Below are 13581 nucleotides of genomic sequence, written 5' to 3'. Positions count from 1 at the left end.
AATTCCCTTGTTTATAGATTTGCAGGAGTGTTTATATTAAATATAGTATCAATCCTTATGCTGGCCATACACGCTACAATTATCGGGGCGATCCGCCTGATATCGGCGGATCGCCCCGATAATTGTAGCGTGTGGGGGGGGCGACCGAGGGTTAAATATTGCTCGGCTGGGCATGCCGGATTGTCCAGCATGCCCGTCGCGATATTTCCCGTTAAACTGTCGGCCACATCGGGCAGTGTATGCCCAGCCACGGCCGACAGACAGACATTTCCTGTGTTCCTACGGAAGGAACAGGGAAATGTCTCCTCCTCCGGGGGCGGAGCGCAGATGTCTGCCGAATACACTGTGAGAGAAATCTCACAGTGTATGCCAGCGACATCTGCGGCTGGCAGCCGGCCAGATAAAATGTTTGTCGGTCTGACAGGCATTTTATCTGGCCGTGTATGCCCAGCATTAGAGGTAAAGATGGTTATAACATTTTGATGCAATTGCACATATCCTGTATAGTAGCAATATATAATTAATCAATTGCACAGAAAAAAACTTATATTGCACATTTCCCAATTCACAGATAATCCCTAGAGGTAAAGATGATCATCACAGCATTGATACATTTGCACTTACCGTATATACTCGAGTATAAGCCGAGTTTTTCAGCACAAAAAATGTGCTGAAAAAGTACCCCCTCGGCTTATACTCGAGTCAAGTGTAGCGCTGACCGGACGGAGTTCGGTCAGCGCTACACACTGCCAAACACACAGCCGCCGGAGCCGGCAGCTGCGTGTTTGGTGTAATCAGCAGCCGCTGAGTGTCTGTCAGACTCTCAGCGGCTGCTGCTGCTCCCACTGCGGGACCCATCTTCCGGCTCCCACAGTGGGTGATGGGAGACACGTCGTCATGACTACAGGGGGCACTACCAGGGGGCGATGACTACAGGGGGCACTACCAGGGGGCATTATCAGGGGGCGATTACTACAGGGGGCACTACCAAGGGGCATTATCAGGGGGCGATTACTACAGGGGGCAGTAAAAGGGGGGATTACCACTGGGGGAACTACAAGGGGGGGATTACTACAGTGGGCACTACCAGGGGGGATTACTACAGGGGGCACTAAAAGGGGGGATTACTACAGGGGGCACTAAAAGGGGGGATTACCACTGTGGGAACTACCAGGGGAGGATTACTACAGGGGGCACTACCAGTGGGGGATTACTACAGGGGGCACTAAAAGGGGGGATTACTACTGGGGGCACAACCAGGGGGAATTACTACTGGGGGCACTACCAGCTGCTGCCATTTCCCACACTAGGCTTATACTCGAGTCAGTAAGTTTTCCCAGTTTTTTGGGGTAAAAGTAGGTACCTCGGCTTATATTCGGGTCGACTTATACTCAAGTATATACGGTATCCTATATAACAGCAGTGTGGAAATAGCATTATGATACAATTGAACTTAACCAATATAGCAGCAGTGTAAAATCAATTAATTGCACAAGAAAAACTATATTGCACAGTTTCCTATTCACAAATCTGCATGTAATATTGTATCTGGCTATATTAACATATTATTGCACAGATCCCTGCTGAAAAGTTTTAATGCATATTGTGCATGTCAGTGGGGCCGCCCACAAATGGCAAGTGTTTGCTTGGGAACGCCTTAGTTTGTGAAACCACCCCCCCGCCACACCTACAAAACGGGGTGAGCTGTCGATCAACATCGACAGCCGCCCCTTTTGTAGTGAGCCCCGGAGTGAGAGAATTTCTCACTCGCTCCGCGGCTTGCGCACGTGCAGTGCGGCCGCCGCGCATGCGCACAGCCAAACATCGACCTGCTTGCGAGCGCTCAGGCGCTTGCGAGCGGGTCTGAATGAGACCCAAAGCCCTCAGAGAGGCACTTAAATAAACAACATTTATTATGCAGAATCTTGAAGTCTTATTGTTATTGCCCTCCCTGCATACAGTATATGAGCCATGGAGGATCGAAGAAGAAAACATTGGATACTCACCAATAATTCTGTTTCTTCGAGAGACTCCATAGCAGCCTATAGATACCCTCCCTTGAGTGTTTTTTTTCAGGAACCAATTATAAGGAGACACTCAAAAAGACAAGGAGGAGGGGCCAGAATATATACACGGGGCGGTCCCTGAAAAAACTTCCTGTCTATACTAGGGGGAACAGGTATATCCCAAGGTGATCAGATGAACAAGCCTCCCGGCGAAACACGTGTCCTGTCTCTGTCTATGCTCATTTAGCATGCTGATCTCTGAATAACCACACCAGCAGCTCTGACCCACGGACTTTTCCTGTGAGGTATCTTTCTATTGCTCTCCTGCGCTCTCTCATCTGAGTCCTAGTCTGTGACTCCCCCTGCAATGCCTGAGAGTAGCAGGGGTGAGACTTGGGTCTATTCTCAGACAGCAGAAGCGCTGTCTGTTGTTTCCCCTGGATAAACGCTGTAGTCACTCTCTCATCCCCTGTTTGATGTAGACAGGGAAAGTAGAAGTGACTCCACGTTACTTTATTCCAGGTCTTACTTCCTTCAGCTTAAACCCTTTCATATATATCTATTTATGCTATATAAATGTACTAAATGAAAACATAGAATTTGACATGTGCAAAAAAATTTTTATATATTTTTTTTCCTGATGAGAGTGTCACTACTCAGTATATATTATATACTATTGCTTCTCTTTGTTCATGAACATTTTTTGAATTATTATCAATGATTTTTTCTTTATATATTGTAATTCACCTTATGCATTGACTTACCCTTGTGTTGTGACACATAACCCTGTTTTTTTCAGGGCACATCCTTATTACATATGTACACAAATATGTTGCATTTGTCCATGGTTTAGGTTGATATTCAGTACAAGTATAATTTTTCTGTTATTATTTTTCTTTATTGCACTGAAGACAGTGTCATTATTCAGTACATGTAACACTGTCATTGTGTACTTACCATTATTGTTTGGATTTTTTTCTTTTTCTTTTTCATACATATTTTCTGTTTTAGGATATCACTTTGTTTCTCACAGTGCAAACTGCTGATATTATATGGCAATTTAATATATGCATTTATCACTACTCCAAGGTGTACTATTCTTTACCTAGCATATCTGCTAAAACCAATATGAGTTAACATACTTGGGATAAAAGTCCTCCCAAACACAATCCTCTTAGTTATATGGGGACACAGGCTTTATCACTATCAGCAATGTCTATATATGTGTACTGATATTTAATTACAATATATATCCTTTCACTCATCTACAGGGGACACAGATTTCAAAGCTGCTGGATTATCCTAATAAATCATCTTTCTTAGTTATCATAGTGTGGTTTCTTACAATATACAATTGTTTCTGACCGACTATCATTTATGTATATGTCGATCACAACAGAGATCTAATTAAAAACTACTATAGTTCGCCAGATATGTACTGTAAGAAGTAATCATATGTGCCTCCCTGTAGATTGAATTAGGGTTAATTAGAATATTCATTACCCTTAACAGGAGCTGATTACTCATTGAATTTTAACAATAATAAATAATAATACTCATTTACACTTCAAAGGACGTTTATATTGTTCTTTTCTGTACTTAGTAGATTTCTATGTTATATCTACACATCACTCTCTGGGGAGAACTTCCTTTTAAAGGTGTATATTAAACGTTAAGTTTTATTCACACTAATCATTCCATCATCTGCCATATATAAACAATTATCTGTCATAAGAGTGCCCCTACAAAGGCATATTTGTCCTTTTCCTCTGCTTCTTGCAGAAAGTACTTTTATATCCCAAGGTGAGGCTGTCATGGAGTCTCTCGAAGAAACAGAAATATCGTTGAGGGTCATTCCGTGTCAAATCAACACACTGATTTTACCTTACCAGCTCAGATTTTGTTCAAATTTGGTATATGGAGAATATATGTGTAGACTAAGATAATACAAAATATTATTTAAATATATCATGCCGTTTCCATAATATGGCTATGTAAAGTTTTCAAAAATCTGTCAAAAACGCACAACCAGCTTATTTTCAAATCGCCATAGCAGCTCTCCTAATTAAGCTAGAGAGGTGGGAGTGGTGTCAATATACTATATTTTTTAGGACCTTTCCTATGATATACAACATAATAGGATTTGTGAGGAAACATTTTCCAAATTCAAACTGAATTTTTTTATCTTGATTAACTCAAAAAGTGTGTTGACAAAAAAGTTTACAAAAATTCTGGAAATAGTCTAAACTAATGTTAAATGTTTGTCAAAATTGAAAAGTGGGAGGATAATGGGTTCATAGTTAAAAATAATTTTAAAGCAAGGTAGTTTGTAAAAAAAAAAGGTATTAATAGATTTGATGGCTTCATTAGTTTAATTATATAAATCAAGTTGAATAGAAATACTTGACATTTTATTAGTCAGTCAACAATCTTAGCTGAAGATAGTTTGACAATGCCTTAGTGGTTTTTAAAGTGTCATCAGGAGACATGACATAAATTCTTCCAGTTGGAGTTATAGGGTTGACGTTGCAGAAGACATCTATTAGAGGTATTTATAGTACATCAGGCTTCCTTGGATAGAAGAATGATGGTGAAGCTCCAGCTGGATGAAGGAAGGTCACTTTTAATTCGTCTTCATGTTCATTCTTGTCCATCACATAAGCAATCCACCATTTCTTGTTATACACAACGGATATATAGCCATTTATTTGTGTCAACTGGAGTTTGTCTAAAGATTTTGCAACAAATACTGTAGATGATATTGTAGCCATAGAAAAAGTTTTCACAGATATGTTTGATGTACTTGAACCAACAAGTATAAAAGCATGATACTGTTGTGATCCCTGAATAGTTACGGACTGGCTGAAATGATCATTCAAAAATGTTTCAGACTCAATATAGTCTTCTTGTGCTGTGAACGTCAAATTAATTGCAGATATATTTTTTACTGCCCATTCAAAAAGTTGGAAAGGTGTGAGGATTTGGTTCTCATATGGATGTTGTAGGCTGGCTCTAGCTGCCAGTCTCTTGACTGAGCCACCAACTCCATCACAGGAGGGCGCTGTGGCCAAAAAATGCCACTCGGCCTCAACATCGAAGTCTAGCTTGTGACAACACAAGTTTGTGAAGTTTTTCTTGCACAGCTTGCACAGACATGCTACAAACTGTTCTGCAAAACTGAGCATTATTCCTGACCATGAGAACAATGATTCATGAGCATGAGTCATAAACAATGCATTAACATTATTGAAGATAATTATTTATTTTCTTGCAAGCATTATTCAATGTTTTTAGTTAATAAAGTCATATAAGAACTTTTATAATTAGGCCTACAATATTTGAATTTTTGTAAATTCTCTTAATTACTTTTTGACAATCTCTACATGTGAGAATAAATAATATCTATTGAGTGTTGGGCTAAATTTATTTGTTCCATCATATAATTGGATTTAAAAGTAGGCCCTGATTTTTTCAAACGTAGTGCCTACTCCTGTTTAAAATAATTTTTAACTATGTACCCATTATGCTCCCACTTTTACATTTTTAAAAAAAATTTAACATGTCAAACATGCGACCCGTGGGCCACATGAGGCCCAAATAAACATTTTATGTGGCCCGACAGCGTGGTCCCAAATACATATATTATGCGGCCCAGTCACCCTTCATTCACCCCTGCTGCGATCGGAGCTCAGCTCTGATTGGGCAGTGTTTACTGTATTTAAAACTGTGAATGCTGGTTTCTGAAGTGATCAGAGACTAAAAAGCCTCTGATCGCTTCAGAGGCCAGTGTTCCCAGTGATGCAATGTGCAAGTGACATCATGACATCATCTGCGATGAGAGGAGCCTGCACCTGCTGGATCTAGTTAGGTCCAGTCAGCTGCAGCATCTACGCGGGAGCGCTGATGGCGTGGACTGGAGCGGTGCCCAGCGTGAAGAGAGGTAAGTACTGCACAGGGGAGCGGGGTCTGTTGGGGCACAGCATAAGTGGCACTACTAGGGGCATTACTGGGTGCACAACATAAGGGGCACTACTAGGGGCACTGCATAATGGGCACTACTGGGGGCACTGAAGAAGGGGCTCTAATACAGGGGGCATTGCAATAGGGGATCTTATACAGGTGGCATTGCATAATGGGAACAACTACAGTGGCATTGCATAAGGGGCTCTAATACAGGGGGCATTGCATGAGGGGCTCTTATATAGGGGCATTGTCTAATGGGCACTACTACAGTGGCATTGCATAAGGGGCTCTAATACTGGGGGCATTGCATAAGGGGCTCTAATACAGGGGACATTGCATAATGAGCACAACTAAGGGGCTCTAATACAAGGGGCGTTGCATAAGGGGCTCTAATACAGGGGGCATTGCATAATGGGCTCTAAAACAGGAAGCATTGCATAATGGGCTCTAATACTGGCGGCATTGGATAATGGGCACAACTACAGTGGCATTGCATAAGGGACCCTAATACAGGAAGCATTACATAATGGGCTCTAATACTGGGGGCATTGAATAATGGGCTCTAATACTGGGGGAATTGCATAATGGGCTCTAATACAGGGGGGAATTGCATAAGGAACACTACTACAGGGGGCACTGCATTGTTTTTTATTAATGGGATGTAGTTATGAGACAAGCGGCCGTGATGCCGCCATTCTGAATACTGACAGGGGAATCCTGACAAGGAACTTAAGATAGGCATCAAAATACTGACGCCTATCTTAATCCCGACACAGGAATGCTGAAGAACACCAAGCCAAATTAGGTAAGTTCGGTGCACCCTCAGCGTTAGCCGCAAGGGGGGGCGGGTTAGATTTTGGGAGTGTAGCGGGGTTAAGGAAAGGTTTGGAGGGGAGGTTAGGGTTAGGCACCCCTAGGGGGGAGGGTTAGGGTTAGGCACAAAGGGGGGAGGGTTAGGTTTATGCACAAAGGGGGGAGACATAGGTTTATACACTAACGGGGAGGGTTAGGGTGCTGGGATGGTTATGGTTAGGCTACAATGAGGGAGGGTTAGGGGGAGAAGGGGGAAGGGTAAGTATACTTACTAACCCCTGTCGGGATACCAACTGTCGGAATGCCACTGTCGGTATTTTGACAAGAGGCATCCCGACAGCCTGCATTACATACCCAAACCTTTAAAATTGCATATAAGACTTTTTTTTTTCTTGTGGCCCATACACTCTTAGACCTTGAATATTCCGCCCGGTTGGTATTTGAGCTTTATATGCCTGGTATAGACTATTTCCAGAATTTTTTGAACATTTTTGTCAACTCACTTTTTGAGACAATCATGATCAAAAATTTCAGTTTTAATTTGGAAAAAGTTTTTCCCCACAAAGCGTATTATGTTGTAAATCATAGGAAATGACACCACTCCCACCTCTCTAGCTTAATTAGGAGAGCTGCTATGGCGATTTGAATATATGCTGGTTGTGCGTTTTTGATAGATTTTTGAAAACTTTACATATTTTGGAAACGTCATTAGATATTTAAATAAAATTTTGTCTTTTTCTTAGACTACATATATACTCTCCATATCGAATAGAGAAGGTTATCTGCGTTAAATTTTATGCTTAAAAGCAGCTCAATAAAAAACAAGCAGTTTATGAGTGAAAGATTGAGCACTAATATGTGTCAAATTAAATAAAAAGATAAAATAAAAATAAAAAAAAAGAGGTTTAAAAGGAAAAAAATATATATATTTTTTAAATGGGGTTGGGATAGAATTAGGGTTGGGATATATAGGATTATAAAGTTAGAATGAGAGTGGAAATGATACAGAGAGGAGAAAATACAGGGGAGGAAATAAGGAGGAGAAAGTGGATGCGATCAAGCACATTAGTGTTTATGCTCTTTTGAAAATTGCGGGATGTAGCCAGGTTGAATAAGCGGTATGGGTGGAACTGTCCCTATTCCTTACCCTACTTAGTCCGGGTTCTTCAGACTGATAGTGCAGTCCTCCCCGTGCCAGCTTCTTGCTTCCTTGAAATAGTAGCCAAGCGCTACGAAACGCGTTGGATGTGACAAGCAGGCAACATAGACACAGCTGTACAGCCGACACAAGCAGCACGCAGCGGTTGACATCATCACCAGAAGTCGCCATAGCCACACATGTGGAAGCTAGAAGCTGGCCCAGAGAGGACTGCGCTATTAGTCTGAACCTGGACTAAGTAGGGTAAGGAATAGGGACAGTTCCACCCATACCGCTGATTCAACCTGGCTACATCCCGCAATTTTCAAAAGAGCATAAACACTAATGAGCTGGATCGCATCCACTTTCTCCTCCTTATTTCCTCCCCTGTATTTTCTCCTCTCTGTATCATTTCCACTCTCATTCTAGCTGTATAATCCTACATATATCCCAACCCTAATTCTATTCCAACTCCATCTTAAATTTTTTTTTCCTTTTAAACCTCTTTTTTTTACCTTTTTATTTAAATGAATTGACACATATTAGCGCTTAGAGTTGGTGAGGTAACATTTTAACAAAAATTGTGTTGATTTGACACGGAATGGCCCGATGTTTTAAGTTGCATAGCTGCACAGGTATTTTAAATATGATAGGCAGTTAAAGATTCCCTGCATTTGGTTATAGTTCATATAGTTCAGAAATCTTAGGGCCAGCACTAATAAGAAGCATGTTTTTCTTTGTGCTGTCAGACAATACCCTCATAGCTTCAATAAAGTGATCAAATCATGCAAGAAATTGTCTCCATCATTCTGCATCTGAGGATGGCATAAAGCAATGAAGCAAAAATAGTTTGGTACATAGGGATCAGATTGATAATAATGCACTAGTTAGCCTTTTACAGGAGATTTTAGTGGAGATATATATAATTATGCAGAAACTTCTGTTTCTGAATGATTGTGTAAAAAATGGGCTTGATAAATAGGCCCTATGTATTACATTTTAAAAATATTAAAAAAAATGTTTTCATATGAAACTATGGTTACCCAATTCCAGAGCCGTAAGTAGACTTTTTGGTGCTCTGTGCCAGAGAGAGCATTGGTGCACCCCCCCCCCCCCACACCCTTCAGTTTTTTAAATAGGGACATAAGATAGTGCTCCTGAAAAAGGGCCATGGCTTCATGAGGAAGGGCCAAGGAAGAGATAGGGGAGGCCAGGAGATGCTGGGGATAAAAGAAGAGGAAGCTACAAGTAAGCATGATAATAAGCAGGAAAATTGACAGGCTCAAACAGCGCCCCCTGCCCTGCGGTGCTCTACTACCCTAGTTACGGCCCTGCCCAATTCATAGTAAGCCACACAGCAGGGCCCCCAATTCATAGTAAGCCACACACCAGGGCCCCCAATTCATAGTAAGCCATACAGCAGGCCCTAAAATTCAGAGTAAGACAGAGTAGGACCCCCAATTCATAGTAATCAGACAAGAAGGGTGGTGGGGGTGACCATGGTGATTTATCAGCATAGGGTTTTGGAGGACTGGGGGTTACTGGAGGAAGAGTATGGTATTGTGGAGACTATGGGGTATATTGGTTGCTATGGGCAACAACTCCACTTCTAAAAACCTGTACTTTAGTAAATATATCCCCCAGTGTCAGCAGAAAATGGGTGGTAGCCTGGGGAGACCCTATGTCAGCAGGGGAGGGTGGGGAGCAGGGGAATACCTGTCAGTTGATGGGGGTGGATGACAAGCAGGGGGATACATGTCAGAAGATTTTTATTTGGGAGATATCTCAATGGGACTGGTGAGGTGCCAAGTAAGTAGGAGGGGAAACTAGAGATCCCATTTAAGCAGGTTGGGGGGCTGGGGATGCCCCATGTCAGCTAAGAGGGGCAGAACTATGGAGTACCCATACCAGCACGGTACAGGCATTACTGTATCTACTGTATGTGCCCAAACTACGAGGCCCCTGGACTCTGATATTCAGGAAACTGACCTCAAAGCCCACAGTGTCTTGGTAACACACACTGGGCAGGACACACCAACGTCAGAAATGCGGACAAACCCCTGAAAATGCAGTATTCAAGGGTTTGACCACATTTCTCATATGCACCAAGCCCCAGAATGCAATACATTCCGTGGCTTGTATGCGGTTGGCAATGCCATCTTTTGAAGCCTATGGGCTTCTATTCGTGATTCACCCTGAGAGGGATCCAATCGAATCCCTCCCAGGACCCCCTTTGGTGCATGCGTCCTTCTGCACATGTCCAACCCTCCCAGGGGGTTGCCTAACCCTAAGTCCCCCCAGGGAGCCCTTAACCTAACCCTCCGCGGGCTGTCTGCGCCCGCCGCCCGGCTTACCTTCGATCGGTATGCCGGGCGTTGGGCTCCCGGCGTAGGTATAATGACAGGCATCAGGATTCCGACGCCTATCATTAGTACCTTGCCAGGATTTGACAGTCAGGAAGCCGGCGGTCTGCATTTCGACCGTCGGCTTCCTGACTGCATCCTGCATGTATGCATGTATGTATTAAAACTATACTGTCACAGTGTGTGTGTATTGTGTTTATTTAAACATTTCTTTACATGTGAACTACAGGTACCAGTGGGCCCTTAATGCCCCGCATGCTGGTACTTGTGGTTCTTCAAATACCAGCATGCGGGGGAGGCTTGCTGGGACCTGCAGTTCTACTTGTAAAGACAATGGCCCTCATTCAGAGCCGTACGCTCTGAGCAGAGCGCACGCTCTGAATGAGGGCCGCCCTCCATAATTATGGAGCGTCCTCCTGGACGCTCGTATAGCTGTGGGTCACCACCCACAGCCTATACGAGCGTGCAGTTTGATGGCCGCGATGGTCTTGACCATCGCGACCATCGCCACTGCGAGCTGGAGCCTGCGGTTGAGTTTTTCAACCGCAAGGCCCGGAGTGATTTTGGCTCTATCAGAGCCAAAATCACTCCCCACTGACATCACTAGTGTTGTCAGTGGGCAGGCTTCTGACAGTAGGCGTTCCCTTGGGAACGCCCCCGTCAGGGAGGCACGCCCCCAGCACGCCCACCAAAGGGGGCGTGCTGTCAATCAACATCGACAGCACGCCCCCTTTGATCAGACACAACGAGCGAAGGAAAGTCCTTCGCTCGTCACGTCTGGCGCATGCGCACGACGGAGCTCCCGCCGTCGTGCGCATGCGCAGTGCACAACATCGACCCACTTGTGAGCGGACAGCCGCTTGCGAGTGGGTCTGAATCAGGCCCAATGTTTTCACTTCTTTTTTTACACTACATGTATACACTATCAACCTAGCACCCACCACCCCATGGGTGCCGGGGATAACCCCAGGCTATCGGCCTAGGCCTGAGGTGCCCTGGAGGGAGGACCCCTTTATTAAGGGGGTCCCCAGCTCCCCAGAGATACCTGGCCTGGACTGACTAGCGGTCAGGATTGATGCTTTGGCTTGGGGACCTGGTGAAAGGGCTCCCCAGGCTGTGGCATCAGCCCCCCGCTAGAGAAAGTCTGGTGCTGGTTCTGGAAAATTCACATTTTTTCCCACTGTATTTCCAGAACCAGGACCAGATCAGAGCCCAGTGCTGGTTGCGCAGAATACCGGGGACCCCTGCATTGTTTTTCCCCCGTATTTTGGCAACCGGGGCTGGTTCTGACTAGCACGGTGCTGGTTGTGATTACATACGGGGGACCCCTATGTTGTTTGTCTCCTGTATGTTGCACAATCAGCACTGGGTCATTAAAAGCCCGGGGCTGGTTGCACTTTGGGGGGGCACACCATTTTTTTAAAAAAAAAAACTTTTTTTGTTTTTTTCACAGATGCGGGGATGGTTCTCACTAAACCATCCCTGCATCTGTGTTTATTTTATTAAAGACAGATGCATGCATCACGGATCTCCCCCACCCATGCGTGCATCAGTCTTTTTTTTTTTTAACAAATGACGCTGCTCGGATGATCGGACGCACGATGCATCAAATTCACGCAAATACACAGCACGATCTGCATATGATACAACAGATCGTATGATGTGATCTGATCATACGATACGATAGAACAGCTGCGGGAGCACGCATCGGATCGTATTGGTACCTAAATACTGCACGATTTGCACACAATGCATCATACAAGGCATCTAAAATCGTGCAACTGGACCGAAATCGTACTAGTGTATGGCCAGCATAAGTCTACTCCCTACAGAAAACAGAAAATAGTGCAAAAAACCTTAAAGCGCTCCCCACTTAACATGTATATACAGATAGGACACCAATGTGTTTTCACACAGGGATATAAACAATAATCATCAAATATAACTAGACTTGGTAATTCTGATTTCTGGATTCCACTGATATGCCTCTATGAGGAGGTTCTGCTCAGTCTCCCTTGTTGTAATACCATAAACATGGAGGGATAAAGAGAGAGAGTTATACCCCTTTTACACCAGAGCAAAAACCTGGGTTTTTGCTGGGTCTACCCGGGTTGCAGCTCAGTGTAAAAGGGTCCCTGAAAAATAACCTGGGTCAAGTGACCCTGCAATTCAACCCAGGTAGCTACCAGGGTTGAACCCAGGATGGAACCAGGTAATGGTGCAGTGTAAACGGTGCAACCCAGGTTATCTGATCTGGATCATGCCTAAAATGAGCGGATTGGTGGTTGTGGAGCATTCACCTCCCACTTTTTATGACCTCACAGGTTTAGCAGGGCAGACCTGAGTTCAGTGTGAACAGGGCTGACCTGGGAGTAACCCAGATCAAAGGTGCAGTGTAAATGGGTCTGACCTGGGTCTGACCAGGGTTGGACCCATGTCCAAAAACCCAGGTCGGACCTGGGTTTTTGGTGGAAAAGAGGTATAAAATAATAGTGCAGTTATATTTGGTGATTTATTGTTTATATCCCTGTGTGAAAACACATTGGTGTCCTATCTGTATACATGTTAAGTGGGGAGCGCTTTAAGGTTTTTTGCACTATTTTCTGTTTTCTGTATGCTATTGAGTATTGATTTGGGTGTATACTCCTGTGCATTAACCTAGCTGCACCCTATTTTTTATTGTGCAAATATTTGCTCATTTACTTTCTTCATAAGTCTACTCCCTGTTACTATATCCATATGCATATATTTTGCATCTCTATACTGTACTTTACAGAATGCTGTGAATGGAGGTGTAAATATATATTTTGCAAGGAATTAAACAGTAAACATATGTACAAATATTATTAATGGTACTTACGTTTGCTCTTTGTACAACGTAATGTCAAGTACAATCAGCTGATAACATAAGTAAAGTGGAGTTCTCCTTCACCAGTGAGATGCAGCAGCTCTCTGTGATCTGTGTGCAATGGATAACCAGCATTAGTGAGGAGGTGTGTCATACAGCAGCAGGAAGGCAAAGCAGTTTAGTTTCGTTTCTCTGCCTGAGACCAAAGTATACTGTAACATTCATTTCTAAATACAAACGTATCTGTTCCTTAGAGCAGTGGTTCCCAAACTTTTCCAAATCACAGCACCCTAGAGTGTCAGGATTTGTTCCACGGCACCCCTGGGCCAAATGTTTGAGAAATTCAGAAAAAATTAAATGAAATAAATTGTGTTTATATGTCATCCTTAGGTTCAGTTATCAGTAGAGATGTGCGCCGATCCCCGTGTTTTGGTTTTGGATCTGGATCTC

The 13581-nt window shown here is 43.5% G+C and overlaps 1 protein-coding gene across 1 annotated transcript in view; it reads right to left on the bottom strand.

Annotated features, from left to right (window-relative positions):
• Positions 1 to 13229, bottom strand: part of LOC148501567 (putative ATP-dependent RNA helicase DDX60) — a 600786-nt gene extending 587557 nt beyond the window's left edge. The window contains exon 1 of the mRNA XM_088450267.1: positions 13144 to 13229. The gene's annotated coding sequence lies outside the window, so the exon portion shown is untranslated. The remainder of the gene's footprint in view (positions 1 to 13143) is intronic.
• Between the last annotated feature and the right edge of the window lie 352 nt (positions 13230 to 13581).

The sequence above is a fragment of the Taudactylus pleione genome, unplaced genomic scaffold (genome assembly GCF_031769625.1).
Source record: "Taudactylus pleione unplaced genomic scaffold, aTauple2 ptg000513l, whole genome shotgun sequence".
Lineage (NCBI taxonomy): Eukaryota > Metazoa > Chordata > Amphibia > Anura > Myobatrachidae > Taudactylus > Taudactylus pleione.
Note: the sequence above shows the minus strand (reverse complement) of the source record. Positions and strands in the feature narration are given on the sequence as shown.